The sequence below is a fragment of the Pelobates fuscus genome, chromosome 4 (assembly GCF_036172605.1).
Source record: "Pelobates fuscus isolate aPelFus1 chromosome 4, aPelFus1.pri, whole genome shotgun sequence".
NCBI classification, from domain to species: domain Eukaryota; kingdom Metazoa; phylum Chordata; class Amphibia; order Anura; family Pelobatidae; genus Pelobates; species Pelobates fuscus.
This window is the reverse complement of record NC_086320.1, coordinates 173,283,133-173,310,491: the sequence shown is the minus strand read 5'-3', so window position 1 is coordinate 173,310,491 and position 27,359 is coordinate 173,283,133.

Sequence of the window (27,359 nt, the reverse complement as noted above, 5' to 3'; positions counted from 1 at the left end):
AGATTAATTCTGAAGCTGCATTCATTTTTTTTATTATTATTATTTTTTGTGTGTGTTTGTGTTTATTATACATTATCCTCCATAGCCAGTAACCTGTGTTTATTATACATTATCCCCCCATAGCCAGTAACCTGTGTTTATTATACATTATCCCCCATAGCCAGTAACCTGTGTTTATTATACATTATCCCCCCATAGCCAGTAACCTGTGTTTATTATACATTATCTCCCATAGTCATTTATCGTTGGACCTAGACAACATGATGTCTTAGGCCGGCCCAGAGAGTGAGTGAGTGAGTGAGTGAATAATATAATATATATGTTCAGAAAAATATTAGTAATATATATAAATTGGGTTCATGCAAAGAGGGTGAAAAGGTATTAAAGAAAAACACACTTATTGCATCAAATTTACAAAGCCAAACTTTTAAAAGCTTTCCTCATTTCTCTCTCGGGATGAGGAATATATCGGTTGTAGACTGAGGATTTCCATCTGCCCAATCTTTTAATAATATGCACTGGAGTGTCAGTGTTGAAGGAGACCGAAGCTGCCCCTATTCTAAATGAAAGACCCGAGACATGGATACAACCCAATCTTAGGAGTAGTGTTCTGATGTAGAAGATGAATTTAGCCGTAGTCAGAGGGATTCAGTGAGAGTAGTGGTGAAATGTGTGTGGCATGACTGAGTATGGGTAAGTAAGAGTCAAGTATTTTAACTGGGCACTAGTTCTAGGTGGGATAAAGTGGTATAGCGGATGGATGAGTAGTTTGGTTCGTTTTAGAGGTTTGTAGAGAAAGTATATAGTGATCATGATTTTTAGCGATATCCAATATTTTTAAGGTGGTCCCAGTGCCACCACTCATATCTGGTGTCACAATAGGTTGCATTTAAAAAAATCAAAAAACTTTTTTGACTGTAATATAATAGCAGTCAGTTTCCTTCACACGTCTGCTTTTCAGGGCCTGCCAGGGCACAGTGTCACACCAGTGAACTCATATCTGGTGTAACAGTAGTGTACATTAAAAAAAAAAACTAGAAATTTGACTGTGAAATAATAGCAGTCAGTTTCCTTCACACGTGTGCGTTTCAGGGCCTGCCAGGGCACAGTGTCACACCAGTGCAACTCATATCTGGTGTAACAGTAGTGTACATTTAAAAAAAAAAAAATACAGGGGGCTTGTTGTCACCTTTCGGGGACCCTTGGTGTTGTACGTGGCTGGGTGGAGGAAGAGACCTTCAATGACATCAGTGAGGACAAGGAACGGGACATGGCTAGCTTGGCATCTAACCTTGTGCAAATGGGGAGTTTGCGGTTGTGCAAATGGACTGTTTGCGGTTGTTTGCGGTGCGTTAAACGGGGAGTTTGATCTGTCACTGTGAAGCGGGCCTAACCCTTACACTACCTGATCGATACAACATCATACCTGATGTTTTAAAGCACGTGATTCCAAACAATTTAGGAATGGTAGGTGATTTATGCCCTTTATGGATTAAAACCAGACTCTGCATTAACTATGTAATTTTCCATGGGAGTTTTGCCATGGATCCCCCTCTGGCATGCCACAGTCCAGGTGTTAGTCCCCTTGAAACAACGTTTCCATTACTATTGTGGCCAGAAAGAGTCCCTGTGGGTAAGAAAATTCGCCTGCCTATTGAAGTCTATGGCGGTTCGCCCGGTTCGCCCGTTCGCGAACATTTGCGGAAGTTCGCGTTCGCTGTTCGTGAATGGAAAATTTCATGTTCGCGACATCACTACAAATATGTAAACATATGTGAAAATGTTTTGTAATGATAAAAGAGCACTGCAATACTGGTTACCCAAACATCAATTTTAAAAAATGGAACATTGCAGCTGTATACCCTTGGATCCACTACTTAATTTCCAAATGAATATGATGCATTGTCACAATAAACCAACTGTACAGTTAAGGAGACACTAAAGTCACCCATAACACTTCTATTTAATGAAGTGGCCTGGGTGCAGTGGTCATGTAGGCTTAACCCTATAATGTAATGGGGTGAACAGAAAAGACAAGTAAAATACTATTTTAATTCATTTTATGCCGAACTGGGTGGGGGATCTTGTTAATAGAAACAGGGACACTAAACTATTAGCAATAGACATTTGTATTCCTAACACTTTAGTGTTCCTTTAAACAAACACTCTACAAAATAACTTCATAACTCTAAATAAAAATCATCTAAATACTTATTTTTCTTCAAAGCTACACTCCTGCAGCCAGCCCAGAAACTGTCAGAGTTAGCTATGCTAAAAACACCCTCACAGTGAGAAGGTCAAACAACAGTAACTCTAGAATACTTGTGTCCTCTCTCTCTTCTCAATGTAATTGAGCATTACACATATTATTGAGACACAAATCCATAAAATGCATTAAAGGTATTGGCGCACAGGTGCAGCTTGGAAAATATCAATAGCATTAAATAGCATTAAAATGTAGAAAACGACATAGTAATTTTATTAATAGATAGATGACCTACCTGCTTGTACTCAAGAGGAGCTGTTCAACAACGATAAGCACTATGATTGCAGTGTGAAGTGTTGCTCATAACACTGAGAAGTTCTTCAAATAAATTGCATCTTGGCTAGACAGTCTTTCAGTCTACTCAACTAACCCCTGCATCGGAACCCAAAATCGCATATACATGATTTTAAATATAGCAAGCAAAATTAGTTTTACTCAAAATCATTTGAATATTTTTTTTTAAAGTAATACTTTTATTTAACATATAAAACATACACTTAAATTGTTTCATAACAAAATTGCAATGCAATGAAAATTAAAAGTACATAACGGTTTGCTAGTTTTAATACTGTAAAAAAGACTTAATGTAGTTGTGTAAAAAACAGTTGTGCTAGAAGATGCGGAGCAATCAGTAGGAATATTTCCATAGTTTCCATGGTAACTGAGTCACTTATGCAAGATCGCCTCGAAATGGTCTTCTACAGATTACTCCCAAATTTTTACAGCTGCGTTAAACACTACAAAATTGATCCCAATCCTGTCTCATCGAATCAACCAGTTGTGTGCGTAAGTTCAGCTTTATGAAGTAAGGTTGAACTATTGAAGAAATTTAAAAATAGCTCTTCACACAATTTCGTTTGTTTCTGTAAACGTAAGGTTGGTATGTCAAGTACTGGCATGATTCACCATTGTTTAAAAAAAAAAAAAACATTTGCAGCAGTTAAAGGTAAGAAAAACTTTTTTTTTTTTTTAAATGCAATAGTTCTCATGCTAACCATGGCTTCAAGGCATGTCATTAACGATCTGACATGTATTTGTTTTTGTCAAACAGTTTAGTTAGATACAGCTAAGCATTTCGTAATGACACTGTGGTTTTTCATTATTTGCCAGTGGTTCTAAATGACTTGTTCAAGCAGATTTCAGAGTAAGACTTAAAATAACAACTCCTTTCTTCAAGGCAGGTGAGGTATTGTGCTTTTTTTTTTGTTTCTTTGCTGAACTCTTTCTGATCCTCCTCTCACAAGATGTTTTGAACAGTTTACACAATAAGCTGTTTTTTATTCGGACTGTAGCACCGGCCTAGAGTCACCTGCTTGTGTTGTTCTGTCACTGGTTTTAGGGAATTGTTCACATTGTGTAAATTTAAACAGACGTACAGCACAAAAATCTGAAGTCTATAGAACCACGTTACAAAGTGATAATTAATTTAATCCACAATACTATTTGGCCCATTTATAACGTATGACAGACAAAGATATTTAATGTCTAGGGGCCCAGGTATTGACATATATATTGAGCATTTTGACAGTGGCAGACAGAGCAATACATATAGATCGATCGATCGATAGATAGATAGATATATAGATAGATCGATAGATTCAGTTTCTGACCAGGATGGAACTTCGAGAACTGCTCCCAGCCACAGAGGTGCAGAAACAAAACGTATTATTGAATTAGAGGAACAGTATGTTTCCATATATTTTTGGCTTACTACCATCCCCTCCAAAAAAAAAGAATCTTAGTGTTTCTAAACTATTGTAAATAATTTTTTTTACTCAACATAAAAACTGGTGGGGTGCAGTCCCAAGTGCCCCTATGGACAAACCTCCAATGCCATTTTGTGTAAAGTGTACTGTTTTTTCTAAGTACTATTTGTAAGGAGAGATGGGCAGCTGTAAGATATCAAAGACATAAAGCAAGCAAACTTGTACAGCCTAAATGTGTTATCATTTGTCATATCTCCTTACTTCATTGTCTTTAAATTTATCATAGACAGTGTATCTAAAGTATCATCTTTCTATCCATATAAAAGGTTTTAACTAGATCAGTAAATATCTGTACGGGATCGCTGTTTTTCAGTCACCCTTTTAATCCTCTCTTTATTTTTACATAACTTGAATTTATCCTTCTAGTTTTACTAACCCCTTTTCTGTATGTCCCCTTGAATAGATACCTTTATATAGGTGGGCTGCTACGAGGTTCCCACAATGCTACAGTTGGGCAGGTAGAAATATCTCCCCAACAGCACCACATTGATGATATCCTGAACAGCAAACAACTTACTTGGGGGCACTGCTGGCCTCTTTTTCACTCTGTGGCGGGGCTGTGAGGATGTAATGTCAGAGAAATTCCTACCGGTACACAAGTCTAAGTTATGTTCTCTAAAATGGATGAATTAAACCCTGGTGTTTTCCATAAAAGACAAAAATAATTATTTCTCAAACCTGTTTGCATTTCAGAATACAAGGCTCTATAATTGCCATTCATGTTTTTTTATGTATTAGAAAAGACAGAGAAAATGTAGATGGAGGATTGCATTTTTACAATAAGATATTAAAATCTGCCATAATAAATCATGTTTGCTTAAATTTCTTGGTGCTAAGAATGAACTCTTTTTAAAGCCACCACTATCCTCTGTATCTACGATCTATCCCCTCATCTAAAACATTCAGTGACATTTCTTACCTTCTCAGTGAAACTGACACAAAAAACAAAAAGTGTGTGCCATTTAAAGTGACCCTGTCACCTCCATATCCAAAATTAATATTTCATAAATAGAAAATCTTCATGACAAACATACATTTACTGTGTTGGAATTTCCCTGAAATTCCATCCAGTCAAAAGAGAGCCTGACACAAACCTGCTCCCCATGGCTACTAGACTCCCAGTGATAATGCAAATTATGAAAAGATCCCAGACAATGCCAGAGCCATTTTAATTTAGCAGAACCTAGAAATAGAAAACTCTGTAATAATTGTTTGGTTCCATTTTAATTTATCAAGTAGAACCCAATATGTAGACTACCAATGCCAGCAGTGTTTCCAGCATATTCATAATGACATGTCGAGTTCTCTATGGTTCAATTTCTTGTCAGGTCTCTTCTGTTTTCCTCGTTCATAAAATACTCGTGCATGGCTTGTGACAACCTTGCCTACGTATGCAGATGACACCATAATCTACACTAAGAAAACAAATACACAATCACAGAAATAACACTTTAAGCTTAATTTACAGAAGGATTTCCCCAGGGTTGAGAGAGAAATCTATACAAAGCTTCTCTTGAGTTTGGATAAAACTGTCACCAGGGTGTTTGGAACAAAGTTCAACCTGAATTAAACAATCTCCAATTAAATAGCAAAGTTATATTTAATTATCATACAACACCAAGTAATTGCCATAAATAGTTTGACATATGGATGGACATGTTCCTTTTATCTTGACTTTATATTGATAGAGATCTAAACACTACCTTACATTTTTTTTTTGCTTTCTTCAGAATACTTAATTTCAAAAGGAATGTAGAAATAGCTAGCTCTATTGTTTTCTGTCAGGATCCAATGAAGCCATATGTGTCATGCGCAATGGGTTTAAGCTAGTCCCAGTGTGCCTAGTCTCTCACAGGCATTGGTGGGTGTATTATTCCTGCTAGTAGTAGGCAGCTACAGCCTGTTCTGGCAGTGGGGCTGACTCTGCATATTCATTTATTTATAACATATTTTACCAGGAAGTATACATTGAGATTTCTCTAGTTTTCAAGTATGTTCTGGGTTTTTCAAGTAGGTCCTGGCATATTGAAAGTATGGGCTTTGTACACACTGGAAGAAGGGGAAGGTATCTAGAGGCAACGCACAGGGGGCAGGAACAAAAGAGAGCATACTGACAGCTGAGGGGCAAGAGTAGGGTAGACATCAAATGTGGATAACTGCCTTAGTTCCAGTCATCCAGCTTGTATTTTTATATTACATCTGCTGCTCTTGGTCTACACCTAGTTATCCCAGTGATTAATATGTCACTGACAGAGCTGCAGTATACACATATACATCACACATCCATTGTGGTATATTATTATCGTCAGTATATACATATTATCATATATTAAAATAACTGAAATCTCTGAAACTCACATAGATTTAGGCATACCCATCTAGCCTGGTTTATAGATAAGTTGATGAGAAAGGCGTACTAGTTAAATGCTAAGTCTTAGAAGAAGATATTATTGTCTAAGGAACCCAGGACCATGAAAATAAGGGAAATTCCATTTCATACTTCCCGGTAAAAAACTTTCTGTACAAAATAATAAGTATATAAATAAATGCATGTTTTATCAGCCAAAAGACCTATGTTAGATGTTTTTCTGAGGTCTAATTTGTTCACATGGCTAACCATTTTAGAAATTACAGGTTAATTATGCCGTAAATATTGGGTTGCCCTGTACAGGGAGTGCAGAATTAATAGGCAAGTTGTATTTTTGAGGATTAATTTTATTATTGAACAACAACCATGTTCTCAATGAACCCAAAAAACTCATTAATATCAAAGCTGAATATTTTTGGAAGTAGTTTTTAGTTTGTTTTTAGTTATAGCTATTTTAGGGGGATATCTGTGTGTGCAGGTGACTATTACTGTGCATAATTATTAGGCAACTTAACAAAAAACAAATATATACCCATTTCAATTATTTATTTTTACCAGTGAAACCAATATAACATCTCAACATTCACAAATATACATTTCTTACATTCAAAAACATAACAAAAACAAATCAGTGACCAATATAGCCACCTTTCTTTGCAAGGACACTCAAAAGCCTGCCATCCATGGATTCTGTCAGTGTTTTGATCTGTTCACCATCAACATTGCGTGCAGCAGCAACCACAGCCTCCCAGACACTGTTCAGAGAGGTGTACTGTTTTCCCTCCTTGTAAATCTCACATTTGATGATGGACCACAGGTTCTCAATGGGGTTTAGATCAGGTGAACAAGGAGGCCATGTCATTAGATTTTCTTCTTTTATACCCTTTCTTGCCAGCCACGCTGTGGAGTACTTGGACGCGTGTGATGGAGCATTGTCCTGCATGAAAATCATGTTTTTCTTGAAGGATGCAGACTTCTTCCTGTACCACTGCTTGAAGGTGTCTTCCAGAAACTGGCAGTAGGACTGGGAGTTGAGCTTGACTCCATCCTCAACCCGAAAAGGCCCCACAAGCTCATCTTTGATAATACCAGCCCAAACCAGTACTCCACCTCCACCTTGCTGGCGTCTGAGTCGGACTGGAGCTCTCTGCCCTTTACCAATCCAGCCACGGGCCCATCCATCTGGCCCATCAAGACTGACTCTCATTTCATCAGTCCATAAAACCTTAGAAAAATCAGTCTTGAGATATTTCTTGGCCCAGTCTTGACGTTTCAGCTTGTGTGTCTTGTTCAGTGGTGGTCGTCTTTCAGCCTTTCTTACCTTGGCCATGTCTCTGAGTATTGCACACCTTGTGCTTTTGGGCACTCCAGTGATGTTGCAGCTCTGAAATATGGCCAAACTGGTGGCAAGTGGCATCTTGGCAGCTGCACGCTTGACTTTTCTCAGTTCATGGGCAGTTATTTTGCGCCTTGGTTTCTCCACACACTTCTTGCGACCCTGTTGACTATTTTGAATGAAACGCTTGATTGTTCGATGATCACGCTTCAGAAGCTTTGCAATTTTAAGAGTGCTGCATCCCTCTGCAAGATATCTCACTATTTTTGACTTTTCTGAGCCTGTCAAGTCCTTCTTTTGACCCATTTTTGCCAAAGGAAAGGAAGTTGCCTAATAATTATGCACACCTGATATAGGGTGTTGATGTCATTAGACCACACCCCTTCTCATTACAGAGATGCACATCACCTAATATGCTTAATTGGTAGTAGGCTTTTGAGCCTATACAGCTTGGAGTAAGACAACATGCATAAAGAGGATGATGTGGTCAAAATACTCATTTGCCTTATAATTCTGCACTCCCTGTATGCTGAAGATTGCTGGAGCAAATTGCAAAGAACAATATAAAATAAAACGAGTATTGGGGACATTTAGAAGACAGAGTGGGTGATTACACCCTGTGTATTTCAGTGGAAACTTCAAATCAATGTATGTCAACCTGGCACTGGAATGACACATGTAATAAACCACCAATAGATGTGCAAGGGTGAACTCTAATGGCTTTAAGGACCACTATAGGCACCTACACCACTTCAGCTTAATGAAGTGGTCTGGGTGTCAGGTCCATCTAGGATTAACCCTTTCTGCTGTAAACAGCAGTTTTCAGAGAAACTGCTATGTTTACCTATGGGTTAATACAGCCTCTAGTGGTTGTCTCATTGACAGCCGCTGGAGGCGCTTCCGCGCTTCTCACTGTGATTTTCACAGTGAGAAGACGCCAGCATCCATAGGAAAGCATTGAGAATGCTTTCCTATGAGACTGGCTGAATGGGCGTGCAGCTCGTGCCGCACATGCGCATTCAGCCGATGACGGGGAAAGGAGGAGGAGAGTTCCCAGCGCCGGATTAACCCCTTCCTCACCCTAGAGCCCGGCGGGAAGGGTGCCAAGAGGGCGAGGGGAACCCAAGGACAAATGTTTTCCTGGTACTGTAGTGGTCCTTTAACTGAGCTGCTGGTGTTGGGAGTGACACGCTAAGTAACAAAAGATAGTAGGTCGAGAAAAATATAGATCAAGATCTTCACTCAGTATACAAATGCTGATCTCTTTTTTTCTGTTATAGTATCTGTTTAAATCAATCTGTAAAAGAAACACACTGAACACACAACACTTAATAAAGTCATGATGTAAAGCATGTTAATCTCATAAACAGTAGGGAACTTTTTTCCAAACAAAGAAATATTATAGTTGTTTTACCAAATTATCTAATGCACTGTAAACATCTTTGTTTTTTGTCAGTCCTAATGCATTTGTAACACAATATAATCATATATAAGTGGTTTAGTTACAGAGATGACCACACCTGCTTGCTCTACCCATAACATAAAGTAACAAGTAATAGCAACATAGTGTTCTTTTATATTCTTCTTAGTCAGCATAATGAGCTGATTAATTCATCTGATTTAACCCCTTAAGGACAGCTTCAGAAATAAAAGGCAAGCATGATGGAACATTTCTGTCATATGCCATTAAGGGGTTAAAGAAAAAGTACAAATAAAGAGTCCTTTAAATGTTATGTATTTTAAATATATTGGATCACCTCCAAGCATTAGCTGACATGACGAATTATCCTCCCTTTATTTAATAATTCTTCAGAATTCTAAAACTTTAAAATTCTAAACTACTTTATATCTAAAGCTGTTTCAAATATGTTTAAAATATGTCTTTTTAGCACTTTTAAAGCTGTAGAAAACTAGTAAATAGAAATAAAGTAAAAGCAACAAATAACAAATTCTATCTAGCTATCTATCTAGCTATCTAGCTATCTGTATTGCTCTGTCTGCCACTGTCAAAATGCTCAATATATATGTCAATACCTGGGCCCCTAGACATTAAATATCTTTGTCTGTCATTCGTTATGCAAATGGAAATCGCAGTGGGGCTGCCAAGCTTGTGGGCAGGGCCGAACTGGGGACAAAATTTGGCCCGGGCTTTTTTTAATCACAGCGGCCCACTGAGAAGGGGGCAGGGCCAGATAGGGTTTTTTTTGTCATCAATAATGACAAGCACGCGCCCTGTCAATGTGAGCATGTTGGATCAATGCTCTTCCAGGGACGCCTATGCGCAGAGCTCTGCTGCAGAGCTCTAGCATAAGAAAAAGGCCCTGTATTTGTTCTGCACAGAACAAGCAAATTTAATAACATGCTTGCGCTGTGTTTGCTTGCAACTTGTCTCTGGTGTCTTCATTAATGGGATACCAGGAGACAAAAATCCAGGAAAGAGTATTGTGCATTTGGAGCATGCTTGTGGAATTGTGTGTGTGTAGAGTGAGCTGATTGTGGTGTGGTATTGTGTAAATAGGTCGGTTTTAGTTGTGTTGTGTTTGTGGTGTTATGTAATGTGCGTGTGGCTCATTGCTGTAGAGTGTGTATAGGGGACATAGTGAGTATAGGGGATGTAGCGAGTGTCTGCATATGGGCTGTAGTGTGTGTGTGCGTGTGTGTGTAGGTGATGTAGTCTGTGTAGGGATTGTAGACAGTGTGTGTTTAGGAAATGTAGTATGTGTTTGCCTACAAGGAATCTATTGTGTGCATGGTGGATCCATAGGGAGTGTGTGTTTCAGGAATGTAGTATGTGTGTGTAGGTGGTGCAGTGTGTGTGTAGGGTTCTAGTGTGTGTTTGAAGGACCCAGAGTGTGTATAGGAGATCTAGTGAATGTCTGTGTGTAGAGGATTCAGATTGAATATAGGGATCTAATGTGTGTAGATGATCCAGAGTTGAGTAACGGATCTAGTGCGTGTTTGGAATGTAATGTGCTTATGGGTGCAGTGTGTGTTTGAAGGGTGCTGTAGTGTGTGTTTTTATATATATATATATATATATATATATATATATATATATATATGTGTCTGTGTGTGTGTGTGTGTGTGTTTATATATATATATATATATATATATATATATATATGTATGTATGTAAATATATGTGTTTATATATATATATATATACAAAAATAAAAACAAAAATAGATAAGCAAGGCACTCCTCCTGGGTTTCTCTGAACAAAGATCAAAACTGCCTAGGTGCAATCCCGCGTTCCAATATATATAATCATAAATAAAGGGAGCACACTAGGACTTTTAAATTGTGAGAAAAATAGTCTTTACTGTATTAAATCATAATACAAATTCTGTGTGCAAAAAATCGACGTTTCGACCCTCCTGGGGTCTTTATCAAGTGATCTTGATAAAGACCCCAGGAGGGTCGAAACGTCGATTTTTTGCACACAGAATTTGTATTATGATTTAATACAGTAAAGACTATTTTTCTCACGATTTAAAAGTCCTAGTGTGCTCCCTTTATTTATGATTATATATATATATATATATATATATATATATATATATATATACAGTTGCAAGAAAAAGTATGTGAACCCTTTGGAATGATATGGATTTCTGCACAAATTGGTCATAAAATGTGATCTGGTCATCTAAGTCACAACAATAGACAATCGCAGTCCGCTTAAAGTAATAACACACAAAGAATGAAATGTTGCCATGTTTTTTATTGAACACACCATGTAAACATTCAAAGTGCAGGTGGAAAAAGTATGTGAACCCCTTGACTAATGACATCTCCAAGAGATAATTGGAATGATATGTCAGCCAACTGGAGTCCAATCAAGGAGATGAGATTGGAGGTGTTGGTTACAGCTGCCCTATCAAAAACCCACACCAGTTCTGGGTTTGCTTTTCACAAGAAGCATTGCCTCATGTGAATGATGCCTCGCACAAAAGAGCTCTCAGAAGACCTACGATTAAGAATTTTTGACTTGCGTAACGCTGGAAAGGGTTATAAAAGTATCTCCAAAAGCCTAGCTGTTCATCAGTCCACGGTAAGACAAATTGTCTATAAATGGAGAAAGTTCAGCACTGCTGCTACTCTCCCTAAGAGTGGCTGTCCTGTAAAGATGACTGCAAGAGCACAGCGCAGACTGCTCAATGAGGTGAAGAAGAATCCTAGAGTGTCAGCTAAAGACTTACAAAAGTCACTGGCAAATGCTAACATCCCTGTTAGCGAATCTTCAATACGTAAAACACTAAACAAGAATGGATTTCATGGGAGGATACCACAGAGGAAGCCACTGCTGACCAAACAAAACATTGCTGCATGTTTACAGTTTGCACAAGAGCACCTGGATGTTCTACAGCAGTACTGGCAAAATATTCAGTGGACAGATGAAACCAAAGTTGAGTTGTTTGGAAGAAACACACAACACTATGTGTGGCGAAAATAGCTCTCAGGCAGAGACCAGGAAAGAAGCGAGGATCTAGCAACTAAGTCAACAAGACTTACTGGAGGCAAGGATTCCCCGACACAGCAGGAAAGTAGTTTGCGGCTCACAATGCCATTCCGAACTACTTTACTTCCTTTGGAAAGGTCTCCTGCAAAGGAACCACCAGCCAGGACCGAGATCCACTCCAGAATAGGAGCACTGCCACGAAACAGGAACCAAACATCACAAGAAAACACCTGAAGCGACCACCGTACAGCTTAGCAGATCGACCTCCTCCACGACAAAAAATAAGGAAGCAATCTCCAGCAGACTGGTCCAGAAACAGGAACTCTTGCATGCCGAATAACCAACAGGAACTAGAACATGGAACCAGGAACCAAGCATCACAAGAGAACACCTGAAGCGACCACCGTACCACTTAGCAGATCGACCTCCTCCACGACAAAAATAAGGAAGCCATCTCCAGATACAGGATCTCTTGCATGTAGAAGAACCAGGCATGACACGACACAGACAGAACAGGAAAGCTGTAAAGTCCACTGCACGAACTCCAAGTGCCTACGGCCATCTGTCACAGGTGGCGGTACGGAAACTGGGACCCCTGAGTGCCTGAAGAGAAGTTGGGAGTTTTCAGCGTGGAAGTGGATTTATCAGGGCCTGGTGCAGGGTAACCACACGCCCCCTGGTGTTGAGCACCAGCGTTTGTGCGGCAACATACCAGGTCCCTGATACAGCTACTGTGGATCCTACTTCAGTAACAAGACACAGGGACCAAAACTAGAACAATCCAATGAGCTGGCACAGAAAAAGGGGTAAGGCTAGACAAGACAGGGAGAATATAATTACAAGGTAGGGCCAGCTGGGGACAGAGCCAGATCTCTTTGGTCTGGGTGCAGCATACAACATCAAAACAGGACTGTAGTGACACTACAGACTGAAAAGATCAGAAATCGAGGGTGTGGCAAATATTGATAATTAATTAGATTTCCCTATGTGTCACATTATGCAATCTCAGACTGTCTTTTAATTTATAAGTTTGTTGATGCTTGAACTTCGATTGCAGCAATGCTCCATTCTGTATTTCAATGCTTGAACACACCACTCCCTTTCCCTCTTTTCTAACCAGGCAATCCCTATTACCTAGCTGCCACACCTCACGTTTTCTGATTGGTTTCTCCTTCATGCACGTTACTTTAAAAGTTCTTCTACTTTCTTCTTAAAAGGGACACTATAATTTAGAGAAAAGGCAGTGCTTACATTGCCCCCTAGGAATACCTCCTGCGACCACTCCTCAGATGGCCACTGAAGGTGCTTCCTGGGCCAGTGCTGCCATTCAGGACACTGAATTTTCCTCATAGAGACGCATTGATTCAATACATTTCTATGAGGAGATGCTGATTGGCCAAACCGGGGTTTGGCACCACCCCCACCCCGCCTCCTTGCCAATTTCAGCCAATTCTATAGGGAAAGGCTAAAAATCGTAAAATCTAATGATGTCACCAAGGAGGCCAGTGCGGTGCTGGAAATAAGGTATACTTTAACCCCTTCTAAGGGGGCTAAGTGGGGGCAAGACACCTAAATGGTGGTTTTAACACTATAGGGTCAGAAATACATGTTTGTGTTGACCCCAGGGCCGGCGCTACCTGTAAGGCGGACTAGGCAGCCGCCAGGAGTGCCGGCCCCCCTCATGCTGCAGCCGCCCGAGCGCTCTGCAGAGAGCCTCAGGCGGCTGCAGCTTTGCCCGGGCTGGTGCGTCCTTGAGGGCACACCGCCCGGGCGCAGCCAGAGGAGAGGGGCTGACAGGAGGGAAGCGCTCAGCACTCTCTCCTGTCACTCCCTCACTGTAACGTGGCCGAGCCCTGTATGGTCCGCGGGTACAGGGAGCTTTTGTTTCCTGTACCCGACCGGACTAACAGGAAGTGCACACTGAGTGTGCACTTCCTTTTAGTCCGGCCGGGTACAGGAAACAAAAGCTCCCTGTACCCGCGGACCATACAGGGCTCGGCCATGCTACAATAGAGGTAGGGGAGGGTGGGGGGGAGGTAAATTGAAAGGGAGGAGGGGGAATTGAATGGGGGGAGGTAAATTGAAAGGGGGGATAAATTAAAAGGAAGGGGGAATTAAAAGGGGGGAATTGAAAGGGAGGGGGGGATAAATTGAAAGGGAGGGAGGTATTGAAAGGGGGGATAAATTGAAAGGGGGGATAAATTGAAAGGAAAGGGGGGAATTTAAAGGGGGGGATAAATTGAAAGGGAAGGGGGGAAATTGAAAGGGAGGGGGAATAAATTGACAGGGAGGGTGGGGGGTAAATTGAAAGGGAGGGGGGATAAATTAAAAGGGATGGGGGAATTGAAAGGGGGGAATAAATTGACAGGGAGGGTGGGGGATAAATTGACAGGGAGGGTGGGGGATAAATTGAAAGGGGGGGAATAAAATGAAAGGGGGGAATAAATTGACAGGGAGGGGAGGAAGAAATTGACAGGGAGGGGAATTGATGGGGGAGGGAGGGGGAATGAGAGTCGGGAGGGGAGAAGAGAGTGACAATGGGGGAGAAGAGAGTGACAAGGGAGGGGGGAGAAGAGAGGGACAAGCAGGGGAGAAGAGAGTGACAAGGGAGGGGGGAGAAGAGAGGGACAAGGGGGGGAGAAGAGAGTGACAAAGCAGGGGGGAGAAGAGAGTGACAAGGGAGGGGGGAGAGATTGACACCCATCACACACACACACACACACACAATGCACCCCTTACACACAGAAAAACACACAATGCATTACACACACACACACACACACACATGCAATGCAACCCTTACACACAATGCATCCCTTGCACACACAGAAACACACAATGCATTCCTTACACACACTCAATGCACCCCTTACAGACGCACACACAGCCCTTACACATACAAACACAGATTCACACAATGCATTCCTTACACACATATCAGGACATCCCCTACACACTCCACCCCCTGTGAACAAACTCATTGGTGGAACATGAAGGGGGACCCTGGGACCCAGACCTTGAGCTGTGTAAAGGGCCCCCCAAAAATGGAGCTGCTTCCCGTTCTCCCAGAACATTGATTTTTGTGACCACAGTTACAAACAGCCTCCAGAGATCCTGTTCTACACCAGACCAGTGGAGCCAGACTGCAGCTAGAGCCCATCACCATCCTCATCTGGCATATCTAGCATATTATTCGTGGCACTAATCTCTAATTTACCTCACATTAAAGAAACACTATAGTCCCCAGAACCACTTCAGCTTAATGTAGTGGTTCTGGTGTCTATAGCCTGTCCCTGCAGGCCTTTTAATGTGAACACGGCGGCACTGCAGCACTGGCGTTAGTTAACATGGCAGATCATATGGGTGGGGCATTGTGATGTAATTGTGAATCAACATTCAAACAAATACCCGATGAAATGCCTGTCTCACATAGGGTATAGTAACGTACACTCATTTACTTTAGTTACTGGAACTTTTATGTACATTGCACTATTTTATGTATATTGCTTTTCTTTTTTTCTGTGTATACCTTGAGTTATTGATGATGCTACAGGGATGACGGTTTTAGAGCTCCTTTCTATTACTTGTGACGTGCAATTAAAAACCAGTTCAAATGTGATAACACATGTGTGGTGTTTTGCTATTCTACTATCAACATTAAAATACTTTTTCACATGTGATTTAATTTATCAAATGCAATTTCTTTCTCTATAGACAATGCTGAAAATGTATTGGGCAGGTGTGTATGATGCACAGCATATCTAAAAAGGTATTGCATGTAAAATGTCTATTCCCAGCAATAACCGATCTAATGGTAGAATAATCCAATAAATGCAATGGGCCCAACAGCCCAGAATCCTCAGCGAAATTTGCACAGGCAGTGATAAAATATTTTTTTTGCAGAGTTTATTGTGCTGAAGTAAATGGGGCCTTTAATGTCCAAACAACCAAACACAGGCATTATATAGGTAGTATACTACACGCTTACTCCAAGGGGTTACTCCAACCAAAACACAGTGTTTTAATAAAACGCTTGTTTTGTTTAGAGTAACCATTGCTGTGGTGGTCCATCCCTCCTCCCAAAAAATATAACAAAAAATAAAAATAAAAAAGAATAAAGATACAATTTACATGTGTTCCAGTCTTCAGGCCAAATTCTCCCAACAGCCCAATTCCCCATGGCTGAAGTTACTTCCCCTTGCTGGAGGAGTAGAAGGGAGGTCAGGGAGGATGGGCCCGAGGGGAGGACAGGCTTGACATAGAGGGGAAGGTTGTGACACATTAGCCAGCCCAGAACAAGTGGTGATGCTGATGGAGCACCTCTGACAGCATAGGGGTTAAAAGCACCATCAAACCAAGTGGTAATATGCAGTTAACTCTATAAGAACAAGATTTTGGATGGGTTTCGTATTGTTATTACTTCTGTTGCCATTTTTTTTTTCATTTTGGTGTGAATATGTGTTTGTAGAACACGGTTTGCCATCATTGGATTATTTAATGCACAGGGAAATGTATTATTAATATTATCATCATTACTACATATTCAGAAAATAAGACCATATTTCACAGTTTTAGCAATACAGACATATAATATATATTCAAACCAGTACAAAGCAACAGAGGGACTTTTTTGCAGATGTTACAGTTTTTAAAGTCATCAAATGTGACATATCTACATCCATTGTTGAGTTTAAAAGTGCGTTTGAATATATGAGGTGTTCTGATGGCATGTTTTTAGCCAGTCATAACAAGGTTTGTTATAATGGTTTTAATCTTATAATGATGTATGCCATTGTAAACAGCACTATAATAACACTGGAGTGTGTTCAGCATGGCAACATTATAGCAAGCACACAATGAACAGCTGTACGTCTAACTTAACTACTAGAATGGTTGTGCACCCTGGTCCTTTTCCCCAGGAATGGGGCAAGCCATTTTGCAATGGTGCCGAGCACTGAGGATCCGCTAATGGCTGCTGACGTGCATCTGGTTTCTGCAGAGATGAATAAGCTGGATGCTAATTCCATTGGCCGTTCATTAGCTGAAAACATCACATGAGCCTTTCAGCCAATGAATGGAACTCTGTGCATAGAAATATGACATTAGCCAGAACTTTTGTTCAAGGCTGGTCAATGATGCCACAATGCTTTTGCCATCTATAGAGTTACACCACCGGCAGCAAAGGGTTAAAACTCTGTATTTGCAGCGTTTGATGGTGAAACGCTACACATACAGACTTCTGGCACCATGACCACTTCAAATCACCGAGTTTGACATGGTGTTTGGAGAATCCCTTTAACATTTTCAAGTTGACATGTTTTTTTTGTTTTTTTTTTAAATAATTTTTTTTTTTTAGGAATGGCAGATATCGTTTACTGATAGATTTGGCAGTCACAGAACAATGTGCAGATAAACAGTGATCAGGAACATTGTACACAGTAGAATTTGACAGTAGACACTTCAATTTCATTTTACTTTTATAAAACTTTTTAAAAGCAAAGAAAAATGACGACAACTGTGTGTTCTATCACAAACAATGGACCCGTTCTGTATCTACTCATCACTAGTCACGAGTGTCAAGTTGACATTTTAAAATTAAGACACAATAGAGTCCCAGGAGTAGCAAACTAGCACCTTATTTCATAATGTAACGACAGAAGAAACATTGAGAAGATATTGTTCCATACTGCTTGCTGTGCCCCGGTAAAAGATTACAATTAATTTATCTTAATTACATCCCACTTCTAATTTTATAATAATTCACAGACAATTATATCATAAATACATCATATCCTTTATGATGTCAATAACAATGTCATGAGTGAAGCTGTAACATGGGTAACGTGTGTTAGGTTCTTGTAATATGTAATCAGCTCTAATCTAATAGATTTAAAAAACATTTATTTACTATAATGAATATATATATATAAAATTTATATATTTAATCACAAAGTATTGTACGCTACTTATCATCTTACAAATAATGACTATTATGAATGCATGAAATATTTATTGTGCTGATGAATATCTGCAGATACAATTACTTTAAAATGATGGGTGTCATGGAATCTATAATTCATGTCCAATTTGCGAAAATGTGATAGTTTAACTTTATTGTCTCTAACTTTAAGCTTGATGATAGATGCTACTTACAAATTTCTTTATTTGGCTTCAGCTGTACACACACACAAAAATAGGTGTCACTTAAAGCATAACTTCTATAGTGTTCAAAATATTTCATGCTCAGACTACGTATTTAGTTTGAAGAATTTTGTTTGCAGATCCTTAAAGTTGAATGTGCACATCAGTTTTTTTTTTTTTTTTTAACAAAAGTGATTATTTCTTAAGCATGCCATTTGTGGGTGTTGGATTGTCACATATTTGGTGCCATTTCAATCAAAGTTCAATCTGATACAGTTTCCAGTTTGCTCACAGCAAAGCCATCATAAAGTTCACTGTTAATTTGTCTATAACTTTACAAAGACACAAAATGCCACATTCTTTAATCTCTTCTCTCATAAAACCCACATGTACATGGGATAACTATCATTTTGCATTGCAATATTATATTTTTCCAGTGTTGGCCTTCAACTTGCAGAGAGGCACATGTCTCTGCCACGACAAAATTGCATTGCTCTGTATCTCTGCAGAAAAACTGTAAATGATAGCCAACATACCATATTTACTCGAATCTAATGCGCCATCAAATCTAATGCGCACCTTCATTTTTGAAACCTGAATGCTGAAAAATGTTTTTGCTGACGAATGTAATGCGCATTTATATGAGACAATTCTACTATACAACGTTGTGCTACAATGAAAATGTTTATTGCCATATACCACAGTAACATTGATGGTATTTCAATTTTAGTGTTACATGTTAAGTTTATTCTTTCTAAAGCCGTCTTTCAGGGATGAAATGTACCTGTTTGAATTCGCTGGAATTAAATTTGCCTGTGTGAATTCACCAGTTTTAATTCGCCTGTGTTAATTTACCAATTTTAATGTACCAGTTTTAATTCACCTGCGTGAATTTGGCAGAACGCAATTCGCCCCCCCAAAATTTTATTTTTCCCCGAATGTATTGCACCATCGAATCTAATGCAATTTCTAATTTTGGAAACTAGAAATAAATAAATAAAATATCCACAATCAGAACAAAAATTATTTTGACTGTTGATATACACTGGATCTATGTTAAAAACTATGCAAATATACACTGTCCAAAAACGAGAATAAATGAGAGAGTCTCATTGGTAGATATTAAAGCTGTCCCCTCATTTACAGGCTTGGGGGGTCCTCAAGAGAATTTATAGTAGTTAGTAATCCAGAATGCAATTCTGTTTGACAGTATATAGGGAGATTAGTTACAAGTGATTGCTAGGGTGAATGCTCACTCCAATATGTGGCGCTAGTGAAGCATTATCTTGAGGCTAATTGATACAAGCCTTAAAATGTTGAAACAAACGTTTTGCCTAAATTGACATTGTTGATATTTATGTTAAAATAAAAAGAGATACGAATAGTAACAACTCCTAAAACACTATGTTCCTTCAAACTGAGAAATAATAAAGCATAGATTAAGAAGAAGCCTCTCTCCCTGGTAAACTAACTAAATAGTCAGAGATTGGAAAAAGAGAAAAGGAAAAGTTACGTGCTAATTAAAATTATCATGCTTAGCGTGTGCATGATATAATACACCAACGTGATTGTGAAGTTGCATAGTTACATAGTTACATAGCTGAAAAGAGACTTGAGTCCATCAAGTTCAGCCTTCCCCACATTTGTTTTTTGCTGTTGATCCAAAAGAAGGCAAAAAAAAAAAACCCGTTTGAAACACTTCCAATTTTGCAACAAGCTAGGGAAAAAGTTCCTTCTTGACCCCAGAATGGCAGTCAGATTTATCCTTGGATCAAGCAGTTATCACCCTACATTGAAAAATTAGATCCTTGAACATTCTGTTTTTGCAAGTATGCATCTAGTAGCTGTTTGAACAAGGTTGCCCTGGAATTTACATAATTCCAATTGTCTATGCTTCCCGGAATAACATGTCATCACGAATGTGCAGGTTTGTTCTCTATTTATGCTTGCCAGGTAGACATGCATTCCCGTTTCCCATAAATGACTGTTACTTAATATTTTTTAAACTTAAATTATCATAATTTACATTCCTGTTATATATCTGCAATCATTTCAACCATAAGATTTATTTGTATTTTTTCTAACTCTAAAAACCAAGCAAGTTAATCCTTTTCATTTCATATTCTACTGGTTCCCTGTCGGGAACAACCATGCATCAAACCTTTCTCTTGACTGCTCTGATTTAAAAACAAGTAGGGTTCCCCCACAACATGCTTATCAGAGAGATGCCAGGAAGAAAATCTGAACCAGTATTAAGCGATAGTTTTCTGAGAAATGTCTGACCTAATCTGCCCTATATCAGGAATAATTGTGTTCAAGTATTACAATGTCTAACTCATTTTGTTAGGTTTAGCTAATTGTAAGAATAGTGAAGACAAGCTTCCCTGAATTGTGATGGCTATATTTGTACTACAGTAAAAACCCTCTAAATAGTATCTCATTTGTCTCTACTTATGTATCAATATTCATCACCCTCTTATTGCTCCCTAATGGTCTCAATTGGAAGTCTTATAGCTGAAACTCACTAGTAGAACACAAAGCAGAGTCCCTTACAAACGTCTTTCCTGTAAACTTGTGTTTCACTTGTCTCCGTCCTCTCTTCCATGTAAGCGTGTAGTCAGTACATGAAAGCTTATCGTAGGAGTTGATAGGTTCCTACGTTCCTGTCTGTCATCCTTCTCATTAATGAATTGTATCACATTCAGCTGCAGTGAAGAAGAAATTCGTGATGATGAGGTTTGGCACCAATAGCACCGTTGAGGTTTTAAAAAACGTCCTCAATTTGCAACAATGGGAGGATTTATTTAGATTTTCTGTTAGGACTAAGGAAATGTTGCGGTTAATGATTTATATTATTTCTTATGTAAAATACGTGTCTGATATATCATTTTTGTAAATTGTCACTAAATAAGCAACACTTGTTACTTTTAACATCCATTTCAGTACAAACGGTAGATAGTGTAAATACTGATCACTGAAAAGGCTTATCTGTATACAATAGTTATCTAGGAGCAAATCAAGTACGTCCATAGCACACAAAAGAGGCTGTGTCCACCAAGTGGAAGTGACTGCGGGGGTTTTACTTGCAAAAGAAAGGATGTTGACACTAAGAAGATGCAATGTGGTGAGGGAGTTCAAGTAAATTCAAGCAGGATACTAGATAATCCATATAGAACCATGTTTGCAATGAGAGATCACCATATGGATGAATTGAAGATAGAATACAATAAGAATTACAATAAGTCAAAATAAAATGATCAATAATCAATATTTGTATATACTATGTACAAACAGTATTATTATTGTAGTGAATGATACATACAAATGGAGTATATTCTTTCTTGGGATGGTATATTTAATATTAAGATAGTTCATATTAAGTGTATATCATGAGTATGCATGATATAAATAAATATACACAATAATTCACATTGTTCTAAGGTTGCTGAATCATTATAATTTGAGTAGAGAAAACATTTTATATATCACCAAACCTATAATATTATATAGTGTTCACATATGTATATTTTGTCATTTTTGTAATTTATTTTTTTGTTACATTAATAGCACACTTTTCTATAGCTAAATGGAGTGCATTGGTGTTTTTTTATGGAAAAATAACATGTATTGTAACAGGTACGGTATGCATGACTGTAAATGTTTGCATTCTCTGAGTAAGTATACAAGTTGGGTATTTTAGTAATACTGATTGATTAGGAAATCTGAAAACAACTTAATTTCAATGTGTCACGATCTGTTCGATTCTGTTCAGATGTCTGACCTTGGCTTCTGGTATCCAGTACTCTTTTTACAATTCTTGTTTAGTTTTTTCTGGTTTGCTGTTCTATGTTTGGTTTTCTTTATGCTGGATTTTCTGGGTTAATTTCTTTATTCCGTTCCTGAAATTCCCAGTCTCCTGGATTCCTTTAAATGTTTGTTTTTTGCTGCCACACCCATTCCTTTGCCATTAATCCTTTTGTTTCAGTTGGTTCCTGCAGGCAGTGGTTTTATGTCCTCTGTCCCTTTATTTGCAGATAAGTGCTGTGTGTGTTTTATGATTGTTTATTTAGTCATGCATATCTAGGCAGTTAGGACCCACTGTAATTGGAGTACTTTGGCGCAGTGGTGGGCTGCATACATCTTGGCCATTTATTTATGTCTAAATCTCCAGTGTTTTACATATATAGTACTTGGTTATTTCTCCTCTTGTTTTGCCTTGTATCTCTTGTCTTGTTTTATTTTGTATTCCCAGTTCATGTACAGTCCTGTCCTGCCCATGTTCTGTTAATGTTTCCCTTATGTATTGTGTACATGATCTGGGTTCTGCTTCCTGTCCTTCTTAGGTTTGGGTTCATCTAGTTTTGTCTTGTTTTCTTGTTTGCTGCCTATTCTAGTCTTGTCTTGTTTCTAGTACTGGATACAGTCTCAGCTTATCATCTTGCTCCTGGCATCTGCTTAAGCGGCATCTGGGTTCTGGTATGTGGCCGCACAAACGCTGGTACTCAACACCAGGGGGTGTGTGGTTACCCTGCACCAGACCCTGATAGTCCAATTCCATGCTGAGACTCCTATCATCAACATCAGGCACATAGGGGTACCGGTCTTCGGACCGCCACCCGTGACACTATGGTAATGTCTTATAAGACAATTTTAAATCTATGTCCTTCTCTGCTATATTCATAAAAAATGTTGGAATTATGTAAATAGTTATTGCCAAAATAAAGTATGTATCCCCTCCTCTCATTTTGTAATGTCTTTAAACATTTATTGTAGTAAGGGATTTATTTGTATTTTGTAAGTATACAGATGTGTAATGTTAAAACATGAAATTGATTATAGAGTAGCTGGTTTGAAACCAAGGATGGCTTCATTCCCACATTTTAACAGAAGAGCCTGGCAAATCCTTGTTACTTTTGCATGGAAAAACGTTAGGCTTCTTCACCACTGCCCAGAATTTTGGCCATCACGTCATTATTCTGATGGGTTAAACTGTCCATCTTTTGTCTGATCTCACATTCTTAATTGTTGAATACGTACATTAATGTCATTGCATTTTTGAATTTGTGATCTATACACAATTTTTAAATATAAAAGTTTTTAAAGTATCATAAAAGGTCGAAGGTTCTAAGCATTATTGCACTTCAGCTGTACTGTCCTTTCACGTTGTAAGTATTAGAAAGTATACTAAAAGTCTAGTAGTGTTTTGTTTAGTGTTTGTTTACCATATAAATGCTTAGATACATGGTTAGGCTACACATAATCTCATGGATAAAGATACATTATCACCAAGATATTAATTAATGTACAAGCAAGTTCATGGTAGACAAGCTACAAAATAAACATTTACTGTAGATATTTAGTTTTAAGTTATCAATTCTCCAATACTTTTCAGTCTTGCACGTGTTGAGATAAAAGACACACCTGCCTCTGAATGTTTTAAGGTTGCGTGACATACGCTATTTTGTTACCTTATCTCCACTGGTCTCTTATCGTAATTTTCTAGTATGGAAATGTTTTTTTTTTTTTAAAAGACAAGAAAATTTGAGAGTCTCGCAAAACTGATTTTTATTTCTGCTTTCTCTTTGCACTCTTCCATTCATGACCATAACATTTAATTTCCCAATTATAGGTCTATTTCTATCCTGACACATTTTGTTTTACTTTATTTTGGCACTTGTAATCTTTTTATGACATTGAAGTCACCATTGTTATTGTATAACCCAGGTTACAAGATACTTAGCAAGTGGGTAGAATAGTATGTTTGTGACGCCCTATAATCAAATTTTCACTCAGAGTTCCCAGCAATTCACACATAAGTAAATAACCCTCATAGTATTTGACCATCTTGTTTGCCAGAGAATTCTGCTTTCGTGATCAGTGCGACAGTGATTGTACATTGATTTTCACGCCTGTGCATATTATGTAATTCACTTTGACCGATTCGTTTATAAGAGGATACAAGTCATATGGCAATATTAGCTCATCTTAAAGCGGCTCAGAAATGATAATATAATTTCTGACTATTTCTTGAAGATAAAGGTTTTATGAGATACTTATACCAGCTGCGTTGGAATTCCAGCGCAATCAAAATATATCATAATGCAATTTAGGGACTACTTTGTCTTAAGCGCAAGCCTGAAGCTGTCAAAACTTAATAAAAGGTGGAGCTTTTCATCATGAAATGAGAAAACTGATCTACGGAGGATCTAACAAAACCTTCCATAGACCTCTGTCTAGTACTCACGTCCATGCACAAGAATACAGCAGTGATGGAGGTTTCTGGGATAAGAATAGCTGTAAATTGAAGAAGGAAGTTGGCAGAGCCAGTGAGGGAGAGTCCTGTTTACAATGTCCATAATGTTTGCATTATACTGACTGCAATTGCATGTGACTTGGATCCTCTTACAAACGATTCAGTCAAAGTGTATTACATTATATGTACAGGCGTGAAAATCAATGTACAATCACTGTCACACTGATCACGAAAGCAGAATTCTCGGACAAACAAAATGGTCAAATACTATGAGGGTTATTTAGTTATGTGTGAATTGCTGTGAACTCTGAGTGAATTAAAAGTGAAATTGAAATTATAGGACAAAATAGCTGAATTGGAAAAATTCTCCCTTTTGGCTTTATTTTCTGAATTGGTATTTTGTCCTCAAATCTGGAATTTTTGAATTAACATTGAATTCCTGACAATTCTCCCTTTAGTGAATAACTCTGCCTGCTTCATACAATGAGAGTCATGGCATTATCTCATAAACTGACGGTAACTGTAAGAATCATTTGCAAAGTGTTCAAACTCTCTGTAATCTCTGTAACTTCTGCAGTGAGCATGAACAGAAACAAACGTTTAATTTTACAACATCTCTGAGCAGCAGGAGATTACATACGTATGTGAAATTTATATATTTAACGTCTCTGTTAATCTGTCTGTTTGCTCAAGAAATACATGGAAACTACAAAGAAGAAATCGAGGTTGTAATTTTCAAGGTATTACAATACATGGAAAAGCATCTGAACCTAAATGTTATCTTGTGCACAAAAAATTTAAAAAATCCTCAGCTTTTGCTAGATCTGTCAAAATTGTGTTGTGTTCTAAACTGGGCTGTTAATGTTAGTATTGCCATTTAGTATAGGTTGGACAAATACCTGATATTTATCAATACATTAATTAACGTATTGTGAGTCAAGAACCACAGAAACTGACACTTTATACTCTGATGCAGCTTCATCTATTGGACGGTGAGGTTTCTGTGAAAAGAGAGTCATTTCTTAAACGCTTATGGAAGTTTCATCATGAATCGTCTGTTTGTAAAAGCCAAGTACGTTCCATTTTTGTCCTTATTTTGACTGTTACAAAGCTTATTTTGTCAGTTCATTGTATTTATCAGAGTTTATATTTCCCATATTGAAATGCTGTTTGCTTTCATGAGTCTATATTTGTTATTTCTGAGTCATCTGAGTCACAGTCTAGTAGACTACCTGGAAATGGCCCCTGTGTGTCTTCAACTAGTACACAACTCACTAAGTCTGTGAATATTTCATATCCATCAATATACAATTCATTGTAGGTATTTTCATTTTCACTTTTATATAATTCATGTCAACTACATTTCATTAGCATATTTTAAATACCAGATAAATAATTCATTTACAGTATGTTCATTAGAGTGTATTAGTTGAATTCCCTCCTTGTATTCAGAGATCAATCAGAATCTCATTATGAAACATTTTGGATTCTTTAAGGAAGCCTCTTGAATTCAGTTTATATAGTAGGTAATGGGAAGAGCAAATATAGGGGAAATGCCCAACACACTATATTTTATTGATAAGTGTATTTTTAAATATGTTAACCTGTGTTGTTCATTTTACTTGTATGGCTGGTCTACCCATTATGCACAGGGCCGTATGTACCGCAAGGCTAATAAGGCATTTTCCTTGGGCGGCACTTTCCAGGGGGTGGCAAAAAACACTGCCCCCAAAAACCCAGGCTAATGCCTTGTTAGCCTCGTTTCATGGGACCCCAAAATGCAGTGTTTATATTACTGCCTAGGAGCACCTCTTCTGGGTCAGTGCTGCACAGTGTGCAGCAATGACGCTCAGCATCTCCACGCTCCGCATGTAATGCTGTATGCTCCCCATCTCTATGAGGATGTGCTGATTGGCGCAGTGCAATGTTTTGCCGTGCATTCGCAATACCCTTCAAGTGCTTTCCTATGGGATTGCATTGCTGGAAAAAAGGCAAGTAAAGCAGGCAAGGAGGAGAGGACGGACGGAAATGTAGACCTGAACAGCACTTTTACAACTATAGTGTCAGGAATTTATATTTGTACTCCTTTAATTAAAATGACAATTGTCAGCATATCAAAGTGAATTAAAAGTAAATTATAAAATGTAGGTTAAAATAGCTGAATTGGAAAAATACTCCAAGTCAATTCTGTTTTCAGTTTAACTATTGTAGCTATACATTTGAAATTCACTTTGAATTCTCGGTATTTCTAACCTCGGTGAATAATCGTGATAGGAAGATTAACAGGAGGAAGTAGAAACGTATGCATTCCAATAGGTGTTTATTGCAAACCGTTCAACCTGGATGACAGTACCTGCTCATAGGTTAAAATTGGGATTATACACCTATGCACATTCACCCACAGACTAATTTGTCCATGAATTAATTCTACTATAGTTGTTGCAGTATAATTTCGATGTTTTTAATTTGTTTATTGAGAGAGGAGCAAGACTTTACATATTCTAGACCCAATTCTCTTCTCTTCCATTTTTATGAATCTTTTTATTTTGTTGGTTTCATATTTCACAATACACAATTTCACACTTTGAAACCATTTAGATGCATAATAAAATGTATCAGCATTCATAATATTGCCAAATAAAATATAATTGTATAATTTATTAGTATAGTAATAACACAATTAAAATAAAGTCATAATTTGAGAAGTAAGATTTATTACAAGCACTATTTAATGCATGCTCGTAACCTACTCCTTACATGTTCTGCT